This window comes from Myzus persicae, unplaced genomic scaffold (assembly GCF_001856785.1).
Source record: "Myzus persicae strain clone G006 unplaced genomic scaffold, MPER_G0061.0, whole genome shotgun sequence".
Lineage (NCBI taxonomy): Eukaryota > Metazoa > Arthropoda > Insecta > Hemiptera > Aphididae > Myzus > Myzus persicae.
The window spans coordinates 177,654-205,187 of NW_019103315.1; the positions used below are offsets into that span (position 1 = coordinate 177,654).

General features: G+C 28.4%; 1 protein-coding gene across 3 annotated transcripts in view; it reads left to right on the forward strand.

Annotated features, from left to right (window-relative positions):
- The window catches only part of LOC111034234, a 289,529-nt gene that overhangs the window by 152,630 nt on the left and 109,365 nt on the right, over positions 1–27,534 (forward strand). Inside the window, exon 4 of one of the 3 annotated variants that reach the window (XM_022315353.1) lies at positions 17,578–17,699. The exons of 1 other annotated variant lie outside the window; for it this stretch is intronic. The gene's annotated coding sequence lies outside the window, so the exon portion shown is untranslated. The remainder of the gene's footprint in view (positions 1–17,577; positions 17,700–27,534) is intronic. One more of the 3 variants, XM_022315352.1, reaches the window with a different exon arrangement.

A 27,534-nucleotide genomic window follows, 5' to 3' on the forward strand; every position in this document is an offset into this window, starting at 1 on the left:
CTGTGAAACATTCAAAGACTCCGGTACATGCTTAGGAATTGTTTAAAAAAAAACATAATCAAATTACTGTTAATTAATAATTGAAATTCATACTGCGTTTGATGTCCATAATTTTATAATATTTTGTTTGTCGTTCATGTGATATATGGATATGACAAATATGAAGGCATCATAAAATTGGTTCGGTTATATCATGGTAAATCAGTAATTCCATATTATACAGTTTAAAACTATTGATGTAATTTAGTTATTTATAAAACTACCTATAAACTAAATATTTTTATTGCTGAATTCTTTGCGCTGCGTTTTACTATAAATAATACATAAACGGGAAAAGTCCCATTGTGCATCATGAATGTTTACAGTTAGAGAATGTCTTAAAGAAAATTGTGACTCGAGACAGTAACCACAAATCGTTTTACCGGCGATGGCTTTTATTGAGGTAAGCTGGTTTCATATTTTTTTATTTTTACAGTTTAAATACATATTAAAGTAATGTATCTACATTCAAAGATGAATTGACCACTAGCTGACATTGTGGACATTGTGATATTTTAAGAAATGTCTAAATTAACGTATAAAGCATAGGAAACATATTTATTTTCTATAAATTTAATATAAATAATGAATACATAATTTACTATGTAAAATGTAAATGTTTATACAACTTAGAGATGGAAATTGAAATTATTAAATTCAACATGATAACTCTGTAATGACATCATAAAACGCTGCCATGTTTTTATGGTTTTGAGTCATTATTTTCAACTCAAATAAACGTTTAGTTTAAGTGTTAGTTTAATAACAGATATGATTTTAACTAGGTAAGGTACATCAGCTAAACTCGGAAAGAAAATTTTAGGTTTTTGGTTCAGCACAAGAGAAACACAAGAAATTTATCATAATTTTATTGATAGCATTTTTGAGATAGGTTAGCCATCCCATTAATAACGTCGCAAGATAGTATAAGACTCTCCCTTTCTCTTTTCTCTAAAAAATATTACTGCACTTAATTTTAAAAAAAATAAAATAAAAACATTTTTATAATGAACAATAATAAATAATAACATTATAGTGTATAAATAATTATAATAGTAATTCAAATAATAACAATATTCCACATCTCCTGGCTTGATTAATCAACTTAGCACACATTACTACAGTCACTTGTACGATATTATTATTATTATTAATATTATTATTATTATTATTATTATTATTATTATTATTATTATTATTATAATCCGTAAATTATAACTTAAAAAAAAACATTTTAAAGAGAAAAATTAAGTAGCGTTCCGAGCCATCGTTATTATGGTCACAAAAAAGAATTAGTGTTGAGATGGAGAAAAAAACGAAAAGCTCTGTTGGGAAGAATTAGGGTGAAAGTTATTATTTATTATCCGGCCGAACAGTATTTGATGGGAAACAAACACGAAGCGACGAACAATATCAAAACAACCTATAAACGGCAGATGGTCTGGTTAAAGAAAAATAACGGATAACGGTGAGAGCGAATGGCAGTCGATTTAATATATGTTGAAAAAAATAATTGTTCATCACCACAGCATAGTCAACACGAAATGAAACTTTACCATCGTATTGGCCAGTAAATTTACCATGGTAGTACTTTCTTTAAACATCTTTCTTCTTCTGCAGCTGTATTAAGAAAAGTACAAAACAAATGAGCCATCTTTGTCTGGTTAATCGAATGGAATAAATCGATGATATACTATTTGGAACAGAATAATATTATAATATGCGTATTGCATAGGTCCTATTTTCATTTAATATTAGCTATGAAACCGGATTTTATTATGTTCTGTTTATTTGTTCAAAAAAATTGGTCAATATCATACAATCTCACAAACAAAAAACAAATTTGTGATATAATATTTAAATTTAAACTAATGTTTATTTAGTACTTTATTTAGGGATAAAGTTACAAAAAACAATTTAGTTTAATATACTAGAAGAACAAATGCAAATAACTATTGACATATTTGGTTACAATATTATAACGAACAACTGTACAGTATTATTTAAATTGTTAATGGAATGTTTTTGAACTAAAAACTATTTATACTCTAAAAATAATTTTAATTAATTAGGAAACTAAAATATACAGCATACAAATAATTGAATATGATATTATAAGGACTAGTTTTTAAAACAATTTATAATTTTAGGTATGACGATAGATACCTGTCAATAGTTATAGTGTCACACTTGAAAATCAAATATTAAACCTCCAGAATATGAACAAGACGAGGAATGTTTGGTACAATCCTAATGCTATATATTTAATTATTTGATAGCTACCTATATTTTTATAGAAACACTTTTTGCATCCAAATGATTGCCCGAAAAGTTTATATGAACAACTTTATAGATCTCGGATATCGAGCATATTAAGTATTTTTAAAGGGTAATGTTTAGATGTTTCTATATAACAGTATTCAAACACATTATAAAAAAAAACTATCGTCCGTCATCAATAAATGCAAATCCGAAGTTGTAAAGCTTACACATTTTTTGACTTGATATTCCAGGTAACACCAAATAAATTCCAAATACGTATAATAATATCATGACTGCACTGCACTACACTGATTTTTGTATGTTTGTAATATTGTGTACTTAGTTACTAAAAATAGGTACATATTTAGTATGTTAAAACGATTGACACGGTTAAGATATAAATTACGATACCTAATATATGGATATGAAAGAGAATAATTATAATTATAAAATTGACATTTTCAATAAATTATTAATAATATGTTTAAGAATAATGTAAGGTTGAATTGTATTTTTTTTTTGTATTTAAATACTTATACATTGACACGTATAATTTGGCTGGTTTATGGAAATATTTTTATTTTTCATACCTATATTATAATGTATAACTTTTAATTTGTTATTTAAATTGATTATTATTTTTTTTTTTTAAACCCGAGATGATAATCTGTATTCATGCCGGTAATAAAAACCATACAATTACAACAACACAACTGTAAAACACATTTCTAGATGATTTAATACTCAATAGTGTATATTTTATAATATTATTGTTTATATTATATTATGAACATAAGACTTATTATTCAAATCAAAATGATAAATGTACTGTTAATGGGATAAAATCTAGGAAGTGAGTTGACAATTAAATCACACACATTTAAAATAAAAATCTAGTGACAAAAATAAAATATACATATACTTAGAGATACAGTTCTTTAAGCACATTTATCTTGATTTATATTCACCTTTAAAAAATAGTGGATTTAATAATTTGATTGAAAAAAAAAGTCATTTGAGATTACGCTCTGATAAGATTTATTGATATACACTACATATATTATATTTTGAATTGTAATGTACATATTTTATGTTTGTTTTTGGCCACCATAAATTTATATTTTGTATATAATAAATATCACAAATAATAAGTAATATGTAAGTAATTGAATTACGTAAATATCTCAAGTACGAATAACACCAAGTCACTAAACATCCGAACATATAAGAAAGAAGAATACGGCATAATATTATTAAAATTGTCGTGTGTAAATTATTTAATATGCAATACGTCTGTATAGGTATAGTGTAATGCACACGAAAAACATTTTAATATTATTATGTCGTCATTAAATCTAGAAAAATAAACATTCATCTCTAGATGCGCGGGCGCGGGTGTCACAGAATTCAACATTTGTTATATTATAAATGGTTATAATATTCCATTACAATATTACCACTGCAACGAGTGGGTAATATAGTTACTACTTATTACTATCAACAATTTATAAGTTATTACATTTCGCCATAACGTATTCACGTATATTACTACATGTATATTATTATGGCGGTGTTTTGATTTGCGAATCGCAAATTCGTAACTCATTATAATTTTACAATGATGGTAATAATAATGATGTTAGTACATGTAGCGGGATTGCCGCTCACATAATTGTACATAATATTATTATTTCTCCTGCGAAAATTCCTATATATTCTTATTACATCAAATGCTTTTCGCTCAGAGATTTCCAGAGCTACCCAGTTTTAGCACCGAAATAAAGCGAGATGTTTTACGATTTTCAATGCGAATAACTTTTGCCGCGCCTACATCCACTCCACAAAACTTGCATAATAGCCAATTTCATTGGGTACCTGCGATACCAGAATTGAGGACACATTTCGGGGGGCCCAGATCGTATCTCGAGCACAATATAAAGACACTGCTGCAGACTGTACGCGTACTGCGAGGACAATATTATATATACATTATACATACACGTGAGCCCGAGTGAGGATGTGTGGGTGTGTGAGCACGAGTGTGTTGTATATCCGTGAGGTATAACTTTACGGGCCAGTAAAAAGGATTCGTGTCCTCCCCAGCCACACACTCGTATTCACATACGATCACGCATATGTGGTAGGGGGGGGGGGACACGCACCCACACTAGCGCACGTAAGTTTCCCGCAAGATTAATCGGGAACCATCGAACATCTTCTCAAAGGTCGGCGCACAAGTTTTCGCATTACTCCTTAACCGAGTAATATTTCATTTTTTTTTTCATATTTTTCTCCCGTAACACTCTTTTCCCCCACCCGGTCGTTTGGTATCCTGTCAACAATAAAGATCGAGATTATATATTTTCGCGTGTATTTATATATTATGTATAATAATAATAATAATAATAATAATAATAATAATAATAATAAATTGTATACGATTCAGCTAGTAATAGCAGCGTTGAGGTTAGATGTTTAACGACTAGAGGTATTTTAGGTTGAGCTATAAAAAGTTAAAAATAAAATAGTGAATTTTGTTATCGGAATATTTTTCCGAGCAAGTGTTATATAGACGTTCGACCCGAAACGATTTACAAGTAAATAGTAATATATATATATTGTGTATGGTAATTTAGCCGGGAACGCGATATAATTTAGACATTTTATTTTCAGATGTACTTACATAAAGTATGCACTACGTAAAGAAAAGATAGGCAAATAATCGGCGAATAAATGCATGTAAACTGTGATAAACATTTTTTCACTCCGAATACGATGTTTTACTTTTTTGAAATAAATGCATTTTCTTTAAAAACAAATGAAACGTAACACTTTTCAAGAAATTAAAAAATAGATAAAATTTCTACATAGTTACGAACTATGATTTAATTAGATTATGTATAATATATGTACATACATTATATATATTATAATATTGTAAGTAGTACGATTTTCTCATTTCAAATTCAATTTGACGTGGTATTGTAAAAACATTTAAAACTATAATTAAAAATAATGAAAACCAGAATACAAAGTAAGAAAATATTATTTTATTAAATTCAATCAGTTAAGGACGACTACAATAACGTTATGCTTTTATCTGATTGGTATACCTCAATTTAAATTCAAACGATTTAAAAAAATATAATTCAATAAATGGGAATAATTAAGATCATAAATAACAAAAATAAATAAAATAAAAAACCAAAATTAAGTTAATTGTATAGCTATATAAAACGTATAAATTAAAAAATGTAAGCCATTGTTTCCCTTTATCGTTCAATCTATTTTCTTTTCCGTTTTTATTGTAAACAGAACTCTCAAAATATCAATGCAACTAATTTTTAATTGTTAATCGGAAATTATATAAATTAGTAAAAATGTTCTGTATTAAAAAAATTTTTATTTTTCAATATTTAACTAAACCTCATGTCATAAGATCACTCATTTAGTATAAAGCATTTAATATTTTAATAGAATTCGTTTTTCTTTCTGTAAAAAAGCTACTAATAAATCATGATATTAACGAAGTCATAGAAACATATTTTATAAAAGAACGAATTTTTTAAATAGAAATAATTTAAAAATCAAATGGTTTTATACTGTTTCATTTATCTATTTTTATATTGTGATCAAAATATAGTTATTACTTATTAGTAATAGTTTCACAGTTCCAAAATATACATATCAAAAATATTAATTGTTGAATAAAAAAAAACACTTTCAGTTGTAATTTTAATCACCGACTAAGTCTTATGTTTGCTGATGTTTTCTTTTTAAAGAAATAAAAAAATGTTTTGATATGATAACGTCATGTACATAATTATAGTTTTGCATGATAACTCTAATACTGTCCAAATAGACACTGAATATTATAAGTCATTACTCACTATATGTAGGTTTCGGTGTTTCGTGTGATTTTTATTATTATTTATTAGTAATCTATATTATATTTGCTTTGAATAAACCATTATAATAACATGGTAGTCCGTCATTGGTGTTTATTGGTATATAAACATGACTACTATCATCGTAATATATGATCCCGACTTGAAGCTGGCAGCCCTTCAAATATTTTACCACCCGCCGTCATCCGTTGTCCGCCTTTTTTGGCATCTATATTCATCCTGTTATTTATGTTCTCGAAAATTCGTTTCTTCTGTCTCATCAAATTTTTACAGAACGTCACAACCCTATCCCTCTTTATACACTATCGGCATTATACGCATCAGTTTCCGAAGAAGGCGAAAATCTTCTGTTTATTTTCATATTCTGTCGAGAACAATTCACAATCCCTTTGTATTTCTTGCCCCTCGATGATATTTTTGTTAAAAGGCAAACTAACAACTGATCTCTTAGACAGGAAACAACAGTGCTTGGAAACTCGATGACGAAACCTTATATTATATATATATATATGTATATTTATTTATATTGTATACAAGATTCGTCAAATGTTACGAATTAACTGTTCAGTGTATGCAATGTTAGATTTTTTAATGTCTTGAATAACTTATGACAAAAAAAAAAAGGATAATCAAATGAAACAATAATTGTTAAATTTGTTTCCTTAAAATGTAATTTACTTGAACATTTATAATAATGAAAAGAGCGACGTATTGAATTTTATCTTAGTTTTCTGTTGACTTGAGTACAATAATGTTTAATATATTATTATGATTGTTTCATGATACGATAACAAAAAAAAAAATTAAAATATATCTTTTAAAGTAATTATACAATGGTTAATTAGAATAATTATGACATGAAATGTTTAATATAAAAAGGCTGATTCGTTCTATATTATGAATTTAAAAATTGAACTTATACATTGTACCTAACATTAATATATAACTATACTAATACATTATATATAAAATTAGAAAACTTATAAGAAATGCATACAAAAAAAATAGTGTAAAAACATTTTCTTTAAACAAATAGGTACTTATTGTAACCTAATCAATATAAATATGAAATAATGAAAACATTTTAATAAGGTATATTGATATAACGCTACATATTATTACCTTTTATTGCATTTTTATTTGTTTTACGGTTATTCATTATAACTATAACATTATCATAAATATTAAAATAACTTGAACTCGATGGAGTAGAAAACTACATGACGGATTTTTGCGATAATGTTATCGAATATTAATGGGAAAGGAACGAAGGAAGCCATCATAGTTGTAGTCAACGATCCATCATTTTGTTTTCTACCACTTGCATCAAATCAATTTCCGTAAACATCAGCGAAATTCTCAAAATCTCTGCAAGTACCTCTAGAACAGATTCTTGATTCGTGTTAAACCGTAATTGTGGCACATTAATCAGCAATTTTGTATTGTGCAAGACAACCGTGTACAGAAAAAAACATAAATACTGTATCGATTGTTCGACAGATCGATAATACTCGATATTTACCGAATCACCCATGCACTACAATATGAAAACAGTGTATTATAAAATAATTGGTATCACAATAACCTACCTACCATTATAATATAATTGATGAGCTCCATGATTTGTGTTATTATTAGAAACATTCAAAACGATACTAATTTGGATTAGATTTAAAACTGTTTGACTAATTTAATACAAATATGGTGAAAAATTGTTAAAATTTAAAACTGAGGTCACAGATACAAGACTTGATCGATATTTATTAAAAAGCCATCACTTTTTAAATGATAACGACGATATTATACTATATGCAGTTGTACTGTATTTCTTGTCTGGATTTAAATATTGCTTAGATTACTGAAACGGTTGGATAGTTATTGGTGTGTTATAATCGACGAATGTATGGAGTGGTACGTGAATGGAAAGGGTTGAACAAACTTTTCAGTCCATTAAAACATAAAAACGAATTGCACAATATTTTAAGCAAACAGTATTTTTTTTTACACAAAAATAATTTTTAATAACCAAGTATTTTATTAAATAAAATTATAGTTGAAAGTGAACCGATCGATATGGATTAGGTATACTAAAATCTCTTCCCTGCCATAAAACAGACCTGGCAAGGTTTATGAGTCGTAACAAAATATATTGATTACAACATAACATTTTTATAACTAGTTACCTGCCTCTAATCATAGTGATAAAACGAAAATAAATAAACATAATCGTATGTGTATCCAAACGCACGTCGTTATGTATACATAAAACTGTTATAACATCAATGATTTTATTCGTCATATAAATAAAAACTAAATTATAAGTCCCAACTGCATGAACGCCATGGACGAAACAGTGTCCGGTGGCAGTAACGGTGTGATAAAAGACCAAATCCTGGATGATGACAGACTACAGAAACCGGCGGCGGCGATGGTTGGATTACCGGAAGGCTGTGGTCGGCCGTGCGAATGGTTGCGCTTGCAGGTGCCCACCGGGCCCACAGAACATCCTCAAGGACCAGACTTCGACACGGACTTTGACAAGGTGAATCAAGACTTCAGGAACAGGATTAGGAGCAGACAGCAAGAAGAATGGGATTGAGAAGAAACCGGGCGGTGAAACGAATGAATGAGAAAGAGAAGAAAAAAGAAAAAGTAAAACCAAATCTGTAGAACCGTTGTTCCTCGCCCTTCGCAGAGCATTGCGAGCGCCACAATAAAAGTCATCAACTCGTTATGGTGTTGTCAGTAGCTCGTGTAATTCCGTTATTTCTCTCTCTCTTTCTCTCTCTCACACACACACTCACTCACTCCCACACATGCACGCACTCTCCTCAACAGACTCAACTGTTGTAACTCTTCCGGTCACGGCTTGTGTTGTTGGTATAATGATCGTGATGACGTTCTTTTTTTCTTCATTTTTTTTTTGTCCTATCGGCCACGTCGAACAAAATCAATAACACGATCTGGCGGCGATTATTGTCCTTCAAATCACGAAAACGAAAACTCTTTATTAAACCAAAAAAGGGAGTGTATACCAGTATATACCAGGGCATAAAACAATTTCAATAGCAAGGTTCAGGGCAATACTGTTGTTCTAAAACTGTACTTATATACACAATGAATATCATCGAATTCATTTTCAAACAAAATGAAATACGAAAACTACGAAATTATACGTTAAACAATAACGAATATAATATAATGTTGAGTCTACTATTACTTAGTACTTACCATTCCTGTTTTTGAGTTGACGAGACAATTTACAATAGTTTATAAAATAATAATATAGAACGGTAAAATTTTAATACACATAAATAAATATATTGTTTAAAATAATTCCCTTTAGACGCCAAACATTTAACTTTTAGAATACAATTTAAGTCCAAAATATTTTTGGATATAGCGGTTTTGGGTACTACAAATACCAATCAAATTCTCATAAATAACTAAAACTATTGTCCCAACTACAAAAACATTATTTGTTCTAAGTTGCATAAAATACTACTTAGTCAAATTATATGTGTAAACATACATTGTATTATGAATGTTACGAAGTATATATAGTAATTGTACACAGCGTGCTAATATGCTAATTTTTCATTTTACTTTCTTCTAACTTATTTCGTTGTATTTTATCATAAGAATATTATCATTCTTAAGTCGCCCAGATACCGTACAAAATACCCACGACGTAGAAGTTGCTAAATAGCCTATCTATAACGCCGTGTTACAATTTTATTGAAACAATTATTATAATAATATGATATATTCCTGAAATACAGAAAAATAAAAGACAAAAAGACAAGAATCAAGTCAAAGGCGAACGTTCAGTACAATATCTAAGCTTGTTTTTGTAATAATACGAGTTATTATTATACAAGAATAAAGATATATAATATAATATTTAACTTTATCTTTTCATAAATCAGAATGGTATTGTATTCGTATTGTTATCACTAGCTTGCCTCCTTCTAGAGTTTCTAAGACTTTTCAAACAATTATATTTATCATCTGACAACGTTATGATTAACATGATATGACCTTTTTCCGACCGTTCTTATGGATTTTAACCGTCATATTATAATAATTATAATATAACATACATTATGTACGATAAAAAGTATATCGAATGAATAAACACAATTAAACGAAAAAAATACAATGCTTATCTCTAATAATTTATATTATTATTTTATTGTATATTTATGAGCTAAATTTATTAAGTTGAACAGAAAAATCGTTGGTTTTATATTTATGCTCAAATTGAATCAATATATGTTTTGATAACTAACTGATGGACATTGTGTAACACGATTTTGCTAAATTTACCTAAGATATACATTGATGAGTAAAATATAATTCGATGTGCTTTAATAATGAATAATGATATTCCACAATAATATGAGTGCACTCATAGGGATTAAAATTATTTCTTCAGTATAAATAAAAGATATTTAAAAGTTTAAAATAAAATACTTTATAAAATGATCCATCAGAGTTTAATTAAAATAGCACGATTTGAACGTAGTTATTGTTTTGTGGTGTTATGAAATTATTTTATTTTATTTTTGGCTTTCCATCATAAATATAAAGATGATTTTAAATACAATTTTAGTAATGCTTATACAAAACATGAATATATGTTACAAACCCGAAATTATAATTACTTTTTCATTTCACTTTTTGTTCATTGCAAATTAATATTTTGTTTGTGTACATTTTTATAAGGTGACTAGGAATTTTAGTATTAGTAAATTATGAACGGTATATGACGTTAACCTAACTTAACCTATGATGCTAATCTAAATATTTCGTTAAGCTTAACACATTTTTCACAAAATATGTTAAATCATATTTAATTAAAAACGATGCAACGCATCCAAACAATAAAAAAATATAAAAGGTGTGATCGAGCATAATATAAATCATTGTGTCAGTATTTAATTTTTTTTATTGCCGTTTGCTGAATGAAGCAGCTGATACTCATTCATTATCAATTTAACAATATTGTAAAATTATTATTTATTTTTCATATAAAATACATTTTTGTTTATGTTCGTTAAGTTAAGTGAAGGAAAATTTGTTTAGAGTAACAAAATGATATGTTATGAAAATATGTAAGACAAATATAGTTATGAGCTTTTTATCGTCATAGTACCTAACCTATGTATACAAAGCTATGTTGTATTGTTTTAGTTCTTGTATATTGACTTACAATATTACGTAAACCAAAAAAAAGTAATATTGTAGGTACATAGCGTCATATAGTATATAATAATATATGAACTATCTAACATTAATGATATACTTGAATTGACGTATTGTGTATTAAATAAGATGTTACCTAGTTATATAAAATGTAAGATGTACCTACTCGAATATACGTACTGTGTAAATAGCAGTGCACAAATTCAAAATTATATTATTATTAACCTCCTACAGTAAAGCCAAATCATAGTTAATTTAATAAATAATAAGTTTTTTCATATGTTGATATTAAAATTTAAAAACTACCGATAATACATTCAAATTGTATTTTTCTTAAATTTATTTCATAAATTTGTGTATCACTGATAAATATTATACGGAAATCGTCAATATTATTTCCAGTACACTGGTTTTTTAGAAATTTTATCTTAAAAGTAACACGTGCTTTTTTCCTCACTGTTTGTGATTACGTTTTTCATACTTCAATGGTTTAAAAATAAAAATAAGTATTTTGAAATTACAGTGACAAATTTAAAGAAATATAAAAATTAACAATATAAGCTAAGTTTATTAAAATATGAACTGGTGTTTTTGATCGGAGTTTGGTGAACACTGCATTTTCTCGCTTGTATTATTTTTTTCAAATAGTCTACAGTGCTTCATTTTTCTTAGCACTCAAGAAAATCAAAAAATAACCTCGAAGCACTGACTTATATCAATTTTTTTTCTACGTGCTACATTATAAAAATTGTTGAGCAATCCTTCCGAAACAATCCTTGAAAAAAAAAAATCATTATTTCAAATATTTTTCTAGCTAATAAGCAAATACTATAAACATCGTAGAAAAATAATATATTATATTTGCAACTGTAAATACATAGTTTTATATAAAATTCTATGTACCAGGGGTCGGTAACCCGTGACCATCGTAGCAATTATACATGACCCGTGAGTAATATTTATAATTTTGTGTACAACTAGACGTTATGTATAAATATTGGACTATTTTATGATAATAAAATAGTATGGACTAGAATCGGTGAGTTGAAATTTGAAACATCGTTTCTTTTTAAATACACTGTTAAATGAATATACTTATAACAGTAATGAGTTATGTAACTTAGGAAAACTAAATTTGATACAACTATATATTTTTGATTAAATAAAATAAGGCATATTAAAACTGTGACCCTTGAAAAATGTATTTTTATTTTTTGGCCTTTGTCGTCAAAAAAGTTTTCAGCCCCTGATATAGATGACATAGTAAATTGTATTCCTATTCGATGAACAATACCAAATATAACAATAATTTCTATGGTTTCATGTATTGTTCACCACATTCTGTTGGCTACAAATTGAAATAAAAGTATATTTAAAAATAATATTTTGGACTGAATTTATAACGTTAAGAGACTTTTTATAATAATTTAAACTTTAAATAACTATAACTGAAATCAATGTATTATAAAAAAGTTAGTGCATAGATATAGAACAAGATTTAAATTTTGCATTTGAAAATCGCTTCTCGCACGTAACAAAACAACCTGAATTCCAAAGACCTAATAAACCCCTCAGTCCTCAGTATTAATTATATTTTAATTACATTATTAAATTGCGGTTATCTTCCTAAAATTATTTCTTCGTAGAAAATAGATTTAAAATGTATGGTTTTATTATTTTTGTGATATAATATTATTAATGAATGGAATACTTTTATTTTTGAAATCCTTAAAAATAATTGTTTGCGTTTATTGAGGCGTATAATGGGACATCTTAGTCTACCTACCTTTAGACATTTTGAAAAATGAAACCGACAATTCGATAACGTCTCACTCATAACATAAATTTATATGTTTTACTGCGGCGTGTAATCGCCGTATTGAACGCGCACAGTACGTCGCATTAACTTTTTTCGGCCAATGGAGTTTTTTCACGGCGATCATTACTCAACAGGAAAAAAATCAGAACGTCTAACCGAGTACCGTCTGAAGTGCGGTCACCGTTATGTCGATTAGAATTTTAAAAAAATGAGAAATTAACTCAACCCGATATCTACGTAAAAAATCAAAGTGGTGTATTTTCCTGCACGTGTTTTGTACTATAAAATACGTCATCTCTGCCACACACACACACGCGCACATACACCTGGATATCTGATAACACTGACGGTCCTTATCAAACATTAATCAACCATAATGTATAGTATTATTACACGAGCGTTGTATCATATGCGGCATCATCATCATCATCATCATCATCATCATCGTCGTCGTCGCCGTCATCATCGTCATCGACGTCAATCGGTGGCTTGATAATATAATATATAATAATATAGTCGGTCCAATTTCGGACGGATGACCCCTATGAGGGTTTCATGACCGAGAGGTGAAATATATTTACGAACACATTATTATAAATCATCGCTGCACCACTTCGTCCACCAGGCCAACACCATCGTGATGTGATAGTATAATATGATTATACCGCGACGTACCGCCCAGTCTAAATCATTTCGTCTATTATCACGCCACCGCTCTCACACGGTCGTGGATGCCCACGAAAATTCCAGTTGGGTTCAGGTATAATAGGTGTGCGTATTTTTATGGCGACGGGAGCTAAACAAATCAAATCCTTTCCTCTGCTTTTGCCCGCCATGCACTCGCCCACCACTGTACAGCCCTGTGATGATGATGATAATAATAATAATAATATACAACGTCGACGGAGGGCGATCGAAGGAGGTGGATTTTGAATCATTATACGCGTCCGTCGTGCCATATATCGTTTTCGGTCAAACGCTGCCCCACCACCATCGAACCCGACCGCCCTTCCACCGCGAGACGCAAACGCGGCTCAACTGTCCGAAACGCGGTAGTTTATGCCCACGACCATGGTAGTAGGAGGTACGCCACCTATATTATATTATTATATATACGATTATATAATATGGCGTGGCTAATGGATTTTCGGGACACGCCGCGACGACAACAGACGTAGATACAGGAAATTTATCGTCCGACTGCCCGCCCGAACACCCCGCGCCACCGTATTGTATTTAGGTATTGTATGCGTATAGGTGCAACTGTAAACCTACCTACGAATTGTGTTTCACCTCGTGGACGCCACATCGTGTGGACTATAGATTTACAGATAACCCGGTGTAGCGATGGTTTAGTTTGCTGTGAAATGAATGTTTTTTCTTCGCTGCTCTCTCTCTCACTCTCTCTCTCTCTCTCTCTCTCTCTCTCTCTGTCCATCTATCCCCGTCTTTCTTTCCAATATTGTCCAGTCACACACAGACATTCTCCGCGGGACCAATTTTTTTGCCTGCCAGTACAATATCTATATAGTGCATAGCATACACGTTACTGTTTACAAAATCCGTCGACAATGGAGACGTTTCAATAGCACTTTCGTGTAATGTTTACACGCTTATTTACTTTTTCTCACGATTTACACGCCGAAACGGAGGATAGAGCTTATCGCGTGTCTCGGAAGTTCACCACTCTTTTTATTTCTAAAAACACGATGACATATACGAATTTTCACGAAACTTTAACAACTTAATTATATTATTAGGAACTGTCTAATAAACTGTCATACATTTATATTATAGTTACAGTATAATAATAAACCTATCCAACGTAGGTACATAGTTGTATTACATTTGTTTACTGATTCATCTACCCGTATCAAACCTTTGTTTGTTTTTAAGGAATTTACATAGACGTCAAATACAATAGCCGTCCGCTTTTAAAGAACAAGAAAAAATGTCACCATCGTATAATAGTTATTCGGTTTTATAATCGTCTACATGTCTACATTATAAATATATTGAAACAATAAACAAAATGGTTTTTGACTAATTGAGTGGAAATAGCTTTGGAATTAATCATTACTGACTCAACTGGCTGTGAAATGCATTTTTAATAAAATGAACGACTTAAATCATTTCAACAGGTATCATACACAAAACATTTTTAGTTGAGATTCTGTTCAAAAGTATTTTAATTTAGTGCGGTACTCCTTTTACTCAAAGGTGGCAGTAAAATAATATTGCAGTTGTAATATCGTATTCTGTCTGCTCTATTGTCTCTTTTCTGTAAAAATACAATCATCTGTTCAAAGCTACTTATTTTCGTAATCAGATTTGCAAAAATCTTACTGCCAGCTTTTATGTAAGAGAACTTAAAAAATATATATGATTAATAATCAAGATCTTCCTGATAAAATACGGTGGTTTTAAATCAACTGCAAAAGATCAAAGGGAATGACTTAATATAGGTACTAATAAAAAATATATATATGGATGTATTGACATTATTTTGCTGATGATATTGGCGATTTGAACATCAATGTTGATTGGAGGCATATTAAATGTATATGTATCGACGATTATACATTATTTTACAAACAAAACAATTTATTCACCAAGATAAATATCATTGAAATAATATTATACCACGCGTTATCAACGGTCATAACCTTCTAAGCATCTGTGAAATTTATTCAAAACGAGTTTTAAGTAATCTGCAACACAATAAATATAATATGAGTTTATTAATTTAGAATTTGTTATTGTTATTTATCATAAATACTATTTGCATTAATTGTTTTACTATAAATTAATAATAGATAATTGTTTGGTGATGCTTTATGACAACTATCAATAAATAAATATTGAATTAGAGAGAATAAAATTATAAAAATTGAAATAGTATAATTGAGTACTTACGTATGGTAATATTAAAACTTATAAATGACTTGTTAATGAAATGATTTAAATCATATAACAAAAGTAAATAATGACTAATGAATTTAATAATTATGATTGCTACTTTAGAGCACATTTTCAAAAATGTAACTGAATTTGTATGGGCATTAAATATTTTTTTGCATAGATACAAGTGTATTAACAGTTTGAAAATATTCAGAATAACAAATTATGCATTTCCGATAAATGCGTTTACGTCTCACGTTATAGTAAACATGGATATAAATTTAAGGTTCTTTATTGTTTTAAAAAATGTAGTTCATCAAATTGGTGTCATTAGAGTAGGAAAGATTTTAATTACCATAATAATATAAAGCATTATTACATAATATATTTTAGTACAATCGAAAAACGCATAATCTGAGCCAATCTCAGATGACCAACAATTTTTTTTTTTTTTTATGACTACCATTATACTGACCCGCGTATTTTTAAACATAAATTAAGTACTAACCTCCTAAAAGTACAAACTCTGCTGAGTTACCAATGTGTAGTCAGTTTTCGCAATTTTTTTTGCATTTTACTGTCTCCCCCAAAAAAACAGCAAACAAAAAATATAATAATATAAAACAAGCATAATATAAAGTATAATATTATACACATTATTATAAATTTGTAAGCCGATACACCAGTTGTCTTATGTGAATCTAAAAAAATGTGTAGAAATATTGACAAAAAATACTATGGTTGAATCTTAAAATATTAAACAAAAAAAAAATCAATAATTATCATCGTTGAACATCTGGTACCTACTACTTTTTATATAACAATTCTATATATTATAACCCTTCGAAGTGTTATTTACAAATTTGAATTTAAAGCAAGTGGAACTCGATAAATGTGGGGCCTAAGAAATCAAAATATCATTTGCATTTTATTCTATAGTTTATATACAATGTAAAATCAAAAATTATCATTGTCATATATAATTTATATTATTATACATCCTCAAATTTAATTAACATCATACAAATACAAAAAAAATATTTTAGTTTTTAATAAGCGTTATATATTCTCCATACGTAATATAAATATATACATTATTCAATTAGTCATCTTGGAATATTGTGTTAATATTGTGTACATCCGTACAATATACATAATGATGACATCCATATAACATAATTATTATTTTGTTAATTATTATTCGTTTACATAACAGACGAAAAAAAAAGCAAGTTATATTTCCTATTTTCTTCTCGTATTTGAATTCTGATTATGATTTTATAAAATAAAATAAATAAAACTGCCGTTTTAATTAAACTTTTGAAAAAGTTTTTTTTTTCAAAGATTAACATTTTAGTAATTTAGAACCTAGAATATGAGTATTACAATTAAAATTAATAGATGATAACATAAAAAAAATAATATGTACCTTTGTTTTAGATATTATGCTGTGGCCTGTGAGTTATGATATTTCTAGTGATGGAAGACTGCCTCAGCGCTGTTCATGTATGTAAAATCACAATAAAATGAACTAATTATTTTGCAAAATAATTTGACAAAAAGTAATTATATTCATATTTGAGTTACTAAAAATAAATATTGTAACAAATATTTTTTTTCAATCTATATAATAGTTGCTTTTATTTTAATACACCAAGAATTCACAAATTTTCTAGTAACATTTTTATTTATCGCGTTAAAAAGTTGGTCAAGGACAGTGGTAGAAAGATGTCCTTTACTTTCAAAATGTATGAGAGTACCCTCTTTATTACTTTTGTATTTTATTCAGTGCACTTAACTGAGCTAATATTTAACTCAAACATATGATATTATCACTCGGACTGATATTCTGCACGTTTTGTTGACTCAACAAAATTGGCTATCGTCTGAAAATTGAAAACTCCCATAACTGGACACACCCATTCGTTTCTATAGACTTTACCTAGATATGTATTTTACGATCACCTATTGTGCTATGCTCAATCGACTGTAAAAGACGTAAAAACATAACACAATACATCAACGTGGCTTACAATGAGTAATCTACATTTGAATACGCCATCCCCCGCAATGTTATGTTAAACAAAACCCATATTTGCATCCCTGAATTACGTCAGATCCTTATCCATACACGTCTGAGTACCTACCTTGAAAATTCCTTTTCGATTTTACAGAAATTTCCACTAATATTGAGTGGTTTTGAAACGATTCCATTCCTAATCCTCTTATAACGTTTATGAATTATAATTGCAATACTGCACAACCGCAATCGACTTCATTAACAAAGCTCTACCAGAACATTGTAAAATTTATAATAATAAGTTTCCTGAAGATTTAAGTGGTCGTATGAAAATCTTAAATCCGATAAATTCAATGAAATCTTATAAACGGTAATATTAGATTGATATTATACAAGTCTATAATTTTATCCTGTGCAACATAATATAAATATATGATAAGATCGACTCTCTATCCATTAACTTTTTCGACGGTATTAATCTTGTCATGAAGTATATATAATATTAATATTAACAGAAGAAACTGAGTTTTTGTTATTAATAACTGATTCGGCCAGAAGTCTTTGAAAACAAATAGTTTTATTGTGTTGATTTCATTAAACTCGCAGTTATAATGGACAATTATTTCAACCAGTGAAAACACGTTAAAATCGAATATACATAAACTCTATGAAGTCGTTGAAATCTAACACCAACAGTGTCTAACACTTGTACAAGGTTTGTTATTTGATATTATTTTCTCATAATTTTTAATATTAATTAAAATAACATATTTTGTTTAAATAGGTAACTTAAATTGAAACTCGATACTATATAAAGTAAAAACTATGTTTAACTGTACTTATAACCGTTATGATACAGACATTTAAAATTCCTAATATTTAATCACTAAACGTCAAGTGTTTTTATCATACCAGTTTTGATCATTAAAAGTTACATCATATTATGTATTGTATTCTAATTTTGAATTATGTGTTGGGATGTGCTGATATTTGTATTTATTGTAATAAAAATAATAATAATTGTATACCAGGTATAAATTGAGGTATTGTTTTTTGTTTAGCTATACACAGGTACTAAAAATTATCAAATATATGAATATTATAAAAGCTCCAAATTCAATTTCAACAATATTAATACTCTATTCGGTAAATATTTTAAATAAATCTGAATCAAAACAGTATCTTCTGTTTAGCTTTAATAAATTAAAGTACGAACATTAATAAAATATTAAAAATATAGTATTCATTTTATTGTACAAAATTCAATTTATGGCAGTTATAATTCACCGGTTGCACATATTTTTTTATTGTGTGGCTAAAAACTACTTTTATTTAACAAAAATATACATTATGGAGTTAGTATAACACGCAATGTGCGATGACATTTTTTATATTTAAATAGTGGCTATGCTGCACATGAATGATGCTAAAACAGTGATTAAAAAACTACGGTCCTTGCGTCTAATCATATTTTGATATATTTAATGTTCATTTATTTTCAAACTATGACTTACCAACAACATGCACCCCTAAAATACACGAAAAACAACTAATACCAAAATTCAGGCTACAAATAAATAATTACAGAAATAGGTTCATAATGTTTATGAAATGCATCGTTCATTTCTAAGCTTGATATATGAACAATTTGTAATTATAATTGTAGTAAATAAATCATTTAATAAACTATTAACAGTAAATAAATCATTAAATAAACAATTATTAACAACGATTCAACGATGATATAATCATGGTTTATAAATATGTATATCAAGAGAGTAACGTTTTTCCTTCAATCCTCTTCCATATTGTTTAAAATGAGCTAATACACAACTTCACACATTACATCAACGTCTTAGAATTAAACAGCAGTACTGTATATATGTCAACAGTGACTTACATAACGTCGTGTTAAATATTTTTATAAATATAGGTGAATGAATGTATTACCGTTTTAATACATAAGAAAACATTATAACTATAATTAAATCATTTTGAAAATACATATAGTTTTGAGTCCATTTTTTTCCTATAAAATTAAGAAAAATTATTTCAAAAATTGGTATTAGTTTAAATTGTATAATAATTTTATTTTACTATTCTACAATAACTAGTTGGTACATAATATTATACAATACATAATATATAGTACATATGTGTCACTTGCATTTAATGTCTGTACCTAATTGTTATTTTCACATTGAAATTTAATTCGTGAAATGTAAAACGTCGGGCCATGTGTGCATAATTCATTTTAAAATAATGTACCAATTTAGCCTTAAAGTGAAATAAAAACCTATTTTTTTACCTATTGGTTAGTGAAATAACAAAAATAAATAACATGGTACGTATTTATTAAATTTTTTTAATTTTTTTGAAACAGATGAAAATTATTTAGCGTAGTGTTATTTTTTAACCAAATATGCATAAGTTATACTTGCACAATCGAAATGAACACAAAAGTATAACTTTTTGTATAAATTCCTATCCACTTTGATATTGTACGCAATATGTCATTCAATAATAAATAAACTGTATTCAATATAATACAACAGGCAGTTGAATATTGTTTGAATATTAGAATACCACATAGATAAAAATTAGATAGAAATTCTTTACATTGTCTTAGATTATTTCCATTGAAGTATAAAAACAAAATGATTCCCATACTGTCTGCATACCTATTAATACTTAATTTATTCTGTCAAATAAGTATTTCCCTAAGTTATAAACTAATGAATTGTAATTGATGGTAAATTATTACAACCATGCTATGTGTAGACTGTACTCAACGTGCAAGACAGTCTCTGAAATTTAAAATTTAAACAATATAATTTTTTTATCTACCTAAGTATTGTTTTGTATTCGAAATTCGAATACACATTTACGTTAATATAATAGTATAAATTTGAATTGAATATAATCCAACAGACACAAAGTCGCAGATGATGCACATAACATACATAATAATATGTATTACATTTTAACTTTTACCCTTCAAAATCATATTTAGAAAAATGTTATCACCCTTGGCTGGAATTTCGCTATACCATTTACATAGCGGAATAATATGTATAACACAGGGAGTGCTTTAAAATTTGAAATATTTACGGTATTATATTTATTGTACCCCGGAGTGCAATTCGTCAGTGCTATTTCCTGCCTTCTTTGTTATAAATTCAATAGATTTCCCCGATTTATAAGACTCGTTATTGGAATTATTATTCAAAAAAAAATTTAGAATTGTTCGTGAAAAAAAATATTAGTATTTGATTTTTTTCCCAAAAAAAATGAATGTTTAGTAATGGATAAATTTTTTTCCAATCATCTCAATTCAGTTTAATATTACTGCAGCAGCTATCGATTTCGTTTTATAGAAGACAATCTTTTCTGTCATCAGAATTTTCTAACCTATATTTTTGATTCAATTTTCCATGTTTTTAATCTAATGGCTGTGTAATCATACGCATACTTGTTGTATTGTTGAATAAACAACAATTATATTCATGAACACGTATGCGACACACCTATAACAATATACAAGGCCAAAGTTTCTTGTTTCGTGTACAAACTGTAACAAATTATTCGGCAGCATTAGATATTAACAGTTTTAATTTAATTCATTTATTTTATAAATTACAAGTGTGCTGAAAACGTATAATATATTATTTGAATAGCTAATATCCATTATTTTATTATTTTATTTTAAAAATAAAAACGACACTGATTTAATGCGATAAAAATACTGCAATCACAACACGGCTTTCTGAACCTAATTAATATTAATTAATCCAAACAATATTATGAATAATTTCATTGCATTTAAAAAACTTTTCCTTTTGAATGTTTACCGTGACAGTGAAAACATTCAGCCTTCAGACATCAATCACTGACATAGGTCTTTAGATGTATTCTGTTATTGAATACCATACAGTCTATGCAGCAGAACTAGTTCCTAGGTTTTTTATTTCAGGATAAAGTTTATAACCCTCCTAACCAATCTCGAAATAAAAGTCTGGATTATGGAGGCATGTTCCTGGTATGATCCCTAGGGCCCCCACCAACATAAATCCAACTCTGCCTATGGTAAACTATCGAACAAAATACTTATCATAATTTACTATCAAAACAATGAACGATATTTTAATTTTAAAAGTCTAGTGTTCATACTATTAGATTACTTACTATACTCTTTATTCTTATAGAGTTTGTCAGTTTATAGCCTATATGAATCCCGATGGAGTTATATTTGACACGGTAAATAATACTATATGCTTTATTGATTTATTTTTAAATATCTATCGGAATTAACATTAAACATATGTTTAATAGGTATTTAAAATAAACTTTCAATCAGTTAAATGCACAGATACATGAAGGTTAATATAAACGTGTTTGTTATTATACTCTGTAAGATGAAATCGTTACCCCGAACCCGATGGTTGAAAACTTTAAAAGGCAACAAGAAACAATCAAACTAAAAGTTAGTAAAAATTTCGATAGGTACCTATATATATTTCAAATAATGGATGTATATTATACTACCTACTCTTTACATATTATTTTTATATAAACCTACCCAAATGTTGGTTATAAGCGTAAGATTGTAGTAAATAACTTAAAAAGTTTCGTTGTTGTCGAAGTTGAATGTATTGTAGTGTGCATAACCGAACATTTTAGAGAACAATATTTGATAAAAAAAAAAAAATATATACATATATATATATATAAGGTATCGATATTACTAACCGATTTCAAAAGATATAAACAACGATTTTCATACAGTAACAAAAAGTCTTTTACGGCGAATGGTGGCGATACTACAAGTACTCAAAGTTGCTGAGTATGTAAAACCGTTTTTTGTGAATCAGTGTAAACTATATCATAAGGTGTTTCGTGTCTTTTATCCTATAGTAATAACAATAATAATAATAGTAATAATATGGTATTACGATATTTTGTTCTCAATTACGAGCTTCGTATAGATGCATAACTCGTGAGTTACGAAGTATAGACTCCATTGAACAGCACCCATAGATGTTCTAACCTATATAGACAAAAAACCGACTTTTTTACTAGGTAGGTGCCCGCTTATATAATAGTATAGTGATTCGATAAATACCTTATTATTGACCTATTTTAATATATTATGTTTATAATAACTAAAACAGTATTTTAGCTGTAGCCTGTAACCGTAAAAATAAAATATTAACCGATAAAAATTGCGTACACCTCGTAGAAGTAATATAATACTGTGACGTCGAACTAAAAAAAATATATAAATCTGATAAGTACCTGCTGCTATTATTTTTTCGTACATTTCTTTGAAATATTATGACTTACCCATAATATGCTTCTTATCCTATTTGCATGAGGGATTTTTTTTTTTACACGTGTCAGAAGTTCAACTGCGCATAACAAAGACTATAGTTACATCATAGTATGTACAGGGCGGGCCACGAAAATAGAGCCACAAATAGTGAATGTTTATACATGTACATTTTTGGCTCTATTCATGTGGGCCATCTCGTATAAGTTTGAGCCTATTTTAACATATTATTATACTATGAGCTTTAATTAATTTTTTATTTTATTTTACAATTTTAAATACAGAATCTGTACAAAGTAGCACAATAAGTATATGTGATATGAATAGTAACATGAATATTTTGAATTAAGAAATCACCCATTGGTGACACTAGGCTGTGAAATAACAATTTTTAGAGTCTAGGACTTCGTTGTTGTTTTTTTTTTTTAATTTTATTTATAACAAGTCTCTATAACAAGCACCAGTTCCTTTTTAAACGACGCCCGGGATTTCCCGGTATGGTTTGAGTGTAGTCTCTTTATCAATGAATTTTGATGCGTTTGTAGACGATAATGAAAGCGTTTGTAGAAATCTAATGCGCTTCGACATAATAATATTATGTAGTGCGTTTACATATTACGATTTATATTATTCGTATCCGTGTTATGCTGATGGTACCTAATGTTAATAACCGACTAGTGTACAACAATATTATGTACCTATCTATAATAGTAGATTTTGTATTTGTAACAAATATTATTGGTATAACGTTTCAATAGATAAGTACAAAAACGTTTAAAAACTTGTAACTGATAATTTTATAATATAAAGAAAACAATGCCACTCTTTCGATTTATTGATACCAAGTTATGAGCCGATCAAAATGTATTGAAGTTTTTTCTACTGAGTTAAAATGTACATATTATATTATATCATTTGAACACAACTGTATATTTATTGACGGTCGTAAATCACATACGAAAAAACTGTTTTGAATAATTTTAAAAATATAAATCTTAAACCACTTCCAAACAACAAAAGTAGGTAATTCGTATAGTTGATTACAATACTGAATAGTACACACTGAATATGCACATGTTATTACATTAAATTAGGAATGCCAAAAATAAGACACACCGGATTTAATATAGTCGTCGTGATAAAATAGTGATTTTGTTCCCTTGATATAGGACATACAATGATTTCACATACACAACTAATATAATCTAATATAATATACTATAGAACATAACTGTGTGAAAACCAACAAAACCGCAAGTTTAATAAACTGTATTATCTATTTACTAATAGCGAAAATTATAGTTTAGTTAGGAATGTAAATTGTAATTAATATAATAACGTTGTACCAAGTGTTTCATGATGAAGCAAATAACTTTCCATACAGTTGTTAATATTGACAAGAAATTCGCAGAAAAAAAATTTATAAAATACTCGCATATTATGCATTATTTTTTGTTGAAAATTGATGAGTATACTTTTAAAAGCTATGTTGGAACTGCGCCAGTTCCTCTCTTCAAACAATTAAATTAAAACTTGATTCTCGATGACAAAAAAAATACATATTACTATTTATAGTATTGTAAAAGTTATTCTTAAGTTAATGTTTGGACATTAGGTAATAGTTTAATTTTTAACTATAAATATTGAATACAATTTTTAATTTATTTTCTTGTTAAAACAATTAATTGGGAGTGTCAACAAGATTAAAAAAATATATTTACGGTAAACAATCGAGCTAGTCGTATGAACATTTCGAATTCCCCAAACGTTTGGACTGATTTGGGTACACGTGTCAGTTTACAAATGAAAAAAAGTTTTAAATCAATCGAAATATAATATATAGGTACCTAACATAAAATTATTAAATTACTTATATACGTAACAAAATCATTTTAGTCACGTTCCTTAGTTTTATATTAAACCATAATATTCTGTTACTTAGCTACATATTTAGAGACGGTGTACATTAAATTGCTATTTTTATTTCACTTATATTAAACTGCGTTTTTATTGTGTATTTTTGGTAAGTATACGTATATCATGCGTCAAACCTCAACACAAACATACAATATTAAACTTGCAAATATTTGATTAAAAAATTAATTCGTGAAGATCGTGTACTTTCTTTTTTGTTTGTACTCTACACAAAGTGCATAATATTATTGTATTTGTACATTGTAGGGCAATCTAAAGTGATCTTGATACGCGTTACGCACACAGTATTTTGTCCACTTGTAATTGCTCACAGAAATAACAAACTATACATTATGTTGTTCCTTTCGTCTGGGTAGTTAAGTGAGTTGTCAACTTACAGCTTTGTTTTCGGCTACCGAAAAACCAACCAACTGCGGTCAGCAACATATAAAATAATATATCGTGACCGAAATCGAACGTCTAGCCTGCGTGGACTGTAATAGCTACAAGCAAAGAATATATATCCAACCCTGCTCGGAACTCAATCAAGACTGCACGTCCCCCCACCCGCACACAAGTACACAACCCTCCAAATATCACCACACCCACACCCACTCATACACACAATGTTGTACGCTGCCGGATCTTTTTCTCATCGGAGAAAAGTGTCGTAATTTCAAAGGGACGTTACCATCGAACATAATATAATATATTGATATAACGCCTATTATTGTGGCCCCTAGAGTTATGGACGACCCAAAGGAGATCGCTGTCCACACCGAAACGTACAGGAAACGTTAGAAATAAATGTATATTGAATATAAAATATTAGACTTCCACCACCGGAATCATCTACATACAGGACCAAGCATGCTCGACCTCTCGTGTGTGTTGTCCTTAAACTATATATTTATTTAAATAAATTTCTGATTTTCGCTATTTCTGAGTGGATTTTATGCCGAGACCACACGTTCAAGTGGATAGGTACTTGTAGTATATTGTGTTGTGTTTTATTCCTTTCAAGGATCAGTAACCATTGGGTGGTGCAAACATTTTTTTTTTCAAACGAAAACTACAATTTTTTAAACGTAAATTGCCGATTTTAATTTGTATGGACATTGGACGTAGTTAAAGAAAAATTCATTGGGATAAACGTGGTCGTTGAATCACTCTGTATAGTGTACTGATGGTTGTTGAAGTGTGATCACGTCGAATCCGAGTTTTTCTCTACTCTTATGCAATATTAATAGCCTATATAATACCTATAACGTTAGCCACGTATATTATACGAGGTGTCGTTAAAACGTAACTAACCCTATACGCCCTGTGTTATCCAATTGGATTTTTAAAATTTTTTTAAGGATTTTACTAGTTTTTTTGATATTAAACGAATTTCAATATTCTTTTGGAGTACAATATAAAAACAAGCGTTTTATATCTCAATATCTTCCTCTACGTCATTTCGCCATCGTCATCGTCATAGTCATCGTCGTCGTCATCGCTGTCACCAACGCTTTATACTCCTACTCGTGATTTTGTTGGTTTTTTTTTTGTAAGACATAAAAATATGTCAAATATTTGTTGTTATTACATTATCATTATACAAATATTAATATTGATTAAATGTTATCTATACTAATATATAAAGACGACTTAATGGCTTTTTCTTTAATAAAAAAAAAACCATTTTAATGAATTTCGGATCTACTCGTATAAGGAATTCTAGTTGAAATATAAAAAAATGATTATTTTATAATGAGATTTAGTCACTAAACTCTTTAAATTCGTTTTTATTCTTGAAAATCAAACTATTGATGGTCAAAATGGTAAAATGTCATATAATACATGCCAGAACAGAATATAAAGGTATTTTTCTAGAAATTATATAGAAATAAAGTTCCAAATATGATACAGATACGACTTTACAATGTGTAAATCACTCACCTAGATTCACTCATCTCAGTAAAAAATTTTGTTTCAGTAATAATTTTTAAAGTAATGATAAATCATCGAACTCATAAAATACTTCAAAGCAAAGTTTGGTAAAAATTTGCTTTTTGGCATTTTTTCAAAACAGTACTTAGTGAAAATATGTCTTAAAAAGTTAAAAATGTTTTAATAATATTTTGTACAA